The sequence below is a fragment of the Chrysochloris asiatica genome, unplaced genomic scaffold, assembly GCF_000296735.1.
Source record: "Chrysochloris asiatica unplaced genomic scaffold, ChrAsi1.0 scaffold00186, whole genome shotgun sequence".
NCBI lineage: Eukaryota > Metazoa > Chordata > Mammalia > Afrosoricida > Chrysochloridae > Chrysochloris > Chrysochloris asiatica.
In genome coordinates this window covers 3,270,692-3,272,919 of record NW_006408704.1, presented here as the reverse complement: position 1 = coordinate 3,272,919, position 2,228 = coordinate 3,270,692, and positions in this window count along the sequence as shown.

Sequence of the window (2,228 nt, the reverse complement as noted above, 5' to 3'; positions counted from 1 at the left end):
TTCTTTGAATTCCAAAGGGGTCATCTTGATAGATTTTCTCCAACTACTCAGGATAATCATGGGGCTTGCTATGAAAAAGTTTATAGAAAATCAAAAACTGCAAAGGCCAGGAAAGTTGCCCTGGGGAATTTCTTCCCATACAAAAAGCACTTGCTCTTTCTTTGAGGACAACAATGGTTTGTCCTCAATATGGGAAATCTTGCCATATTCACCCTCCAATCCTGATCTTGCTCCTTCAGATTTCATTTTGTTTCCCTAACACAAAGAACATTGAAAAGAGAAATGATTTGAATCTTTCAAGGATGCTAAAGCTACCATTCTGATGTGGTGTAAATCAAAAGCATAGATCTCTTTGGGGGGTAAGAAGTGACTGGCTTACAAGCTTTCAACAGGGAACCTAGTTCCAGAGTGCATGGGGAAAGGTAGAATCTCCACTGAGTTGTTTCCTACCTGTCTGGATGGGGTTGATAAAAGGTGAGAGGGATAAGACTCCTGTGGTTCAATAGGGAATGATGGCTATCAGGTCTGACAGTGAGTGCTGGAAAGGTAAATGCAAACAATCTGTAACAAAAGAAGGGAGTGGCTGATTTTGCAGCCCAGGAGTGGAGATCCCTGGAACCATCAAGGGAGATGCAGTGACACCAGGGATGGAGGCAGAGATGATGACGTGGAGAGAAGGAGTGGCTGGGGACTCTAGACACAGGGAAGGAGAGGGACTGTGTGCTGGCAGCCAGTGAGGGGGCAGGGGTGTGGGGTGTATCCTTTGATTGGTTGATGATGCATGCAGGGGGTTGTAATCATTGCAATGAAACAAAATACAATAGGATGAATGTAAAGATAATGTTCTCCCATGTAAACGAACACAATAAAATACAATAAAAACTTAAAAAAACAAAAAACAAAAAACCATGTATGGAAGGATAAAATTAAGAATACAAATTAAGGGGAAGAAAAATCTTCAGGAGACCTGAGCTCCAAATGCCAGGAGGAGAGACAAGATGAATCAAATTCAGAAAGGGCCAGAAGCAAGGATCAAGTCAGGGAATGGAGCCAGGATCTCTGAGCAGGGAGATAGAATCTAGCTGAGTAGGCTAGCATCAGATAGCACTGAGGATTGGCTGACCTTGAGGGATTGCCCAGAGTACCAACTACCATTTATAGCTTGCTTTTAAGATCTGGCAGGAAAGTGATGAGTGGGAGAGATGGGCTTGTTGAAAGGTCCAGGGTGAACGGCCATGACATAGTGTAAAATGCACACATTGGAGTCTTGCTGTGAGCTCAGTTGAGCCACAATTATAGATTAGTATATTTAGAGCCTTAGTGGAATTTTCCAGGGGAATTCAGTGCTAGAGAACCCTGTACTTTCCGTTCTTGGGTATCTGGCATTCTTGGGTATCAAAGACTTTGGGAAACAGAAAAGCTGCAAAAGAAGATTTCAGACGTTTCTTTCTCATAGGTCTTCTAAGGTTTAGTGGCTGCCAGCTATGGAGGGTGAAGATGCAGCCTCGCAGGCTTCCAGCTGTGGAGGTCAGACAGCAGTCTAGCCTTTCTTGCACAGAACACTGACCTACTGAGCTCTGCCCCATCTCTCTGAGCACATGCCAGGTGCCATCTAGGCATCTAGTATGTGCCAGACATTGTGGTATGCATCATTTCCTTTAGCCCTTAGAAAAACCTGATAAGGAGGTTGTTATGATTACTCCTGCTTTATAAATGAATAAATTGGGGTCACACATGTAAAGTCAACCAGCAAAGTCACACAGGCAGCAAAACGTGAAGACAGAACTTGAACACCAAAACCTATGTGATTGGTTGTCTCAACATACTCCTCCATCCTGCTTCAAATTCTCTCCATTACCAGTTTTATTCATCTGCCTTTGGTACCCACAATTGTCCATTCTGTTGGTATTATTATAATTAATAAAAATAGTTTTTATTCTTTTTCGAGTTTGGCTTTTTTTTTTCTTTCGCTCTCTTTTTTTAAAAAAAAATTATTATTATTCCCTACTCTGTGCTCTTTTTTAAAACTAAGAAATATGGGCCTTTATGGTTCAGTGGTAGAATTCTCGCCTTCCATACTATAGCTCTGGATTTGACTTCTGGCCAGTGCACTCCATGACCTGACTGTCAGAGGGGACTTGCATGTGGGCATGATGCTGAACCGGTTTTAGTGGAGCTTCCAGACTAATGTGGAGTAGGAAGAATGGCCTGGCAATGTATTTCCAAAA